Source organism: Micropterus dolomieu, unplaced genomic scaffold (genome assembly GCF_021292245.1).
Source record: "Micropterus dolomieu isolate WLL.071019.BEF.003 ecotype Adirondacks unplaced genomic scaffold, ASM2129224v1 contig_2870, whole genome shotgun sequence".
NCBI lineage: Eukaryota > Metazoa > Chordata > Actinopteri > Centrarchiformes > Centrarchidae > Micropterus > Micropterus dolomieu.
This window is the reverse complement of record NW_025731860.1, coordinates 1-874: the sequence shown is the minus strand read 5'-3', so window position 1 is coordinate 874 and position 874 is coordinate 1. Positions and strand designations below refer to the sequence as shown.

Here is an 874-nt window from a genome sequence, read left to right as displayed (position 1 = left end):
CATTGGGTTTTCATCAAGATTGAAATCATTCTATCAAGAACATAATGCCACCAGTTAATGAATTCCTGCTCTCCATTGTACTTTGCTATTTCACTAATAACTAAAAAAGTCCATCTAAAACCACACTGTAGTGGCTAAGATAACATGTAGATTGTGCTCTGCGCTGAGGCCAGCCTGCTCTCTAAATATCGGCATTGGCCATTGAAAAACACATATGGGTCGACATCTATTGCTGTGTTGTAGTTACCGGTCACCTTTACATATGTGAGACGAGCTCCAGCTGCCTCTTTAGCACAGTCGGCAGACATTTCCAAAAACTAAGTTAATCAACAGTTGCAACTGTGACAGTTCATCTGAATCAAAAATATCTAATTTTTGGGCCTCGTTGGCGCAGTAGGCAGCGCGTCAGTCTCATAATCTGAAGGTCGTGAGTTCGAGCCTCACACGGGGCAAGTTTTTAAGGTCAGAGGACAACATGACAGGATAGATGATGGTTGTACGTAGCGCCAAAAGTAGAGTTCCATTGGGTTTTCATCAAGATTGAAATCATTCTATCAAGAACATAATGGCCCAAATTAAAGAATTCCTGCTCCTCTGTTTCACGCTCTCCATTGTACTTTTCTATTTCACTAATAAATAAAAAAGTCCATCTAAAACCACACTGTAGTGGCTAAGATAACATGTAGATTGTGCTCTGCGCTGTGAGGCCAGCCTGCTCTCTAAATATCGGCATTGGCCATTGAAAAACACATATGGGTCGACATCTATTGCTGTGATGTTGTTACCGGTCACCTTTACATATGTGAGACGAGCTCCAGCTGCCTCTTTAGCACAGTCGGCAGACATTTCCAAAAACTAAGTTAATCAACAGTTG

General features: G+C 41.6%; 1 non-coding gene across 1 annotated transcript; it reads left to right on the top strand.

Moving 5' to 3' along the window:
• The first annotated feature begins 379 nt into the window (after positions 1 to 379).
• trnam-cau lies at positions 380 to 452 on the top strand. The gene has a single exon. It is a non-coding gene; the product is annotated as a tRNA-Met (tRNA).
• The last annotated feature ends 422 nt before the right edge of the window (positions 453 to 874 follow it).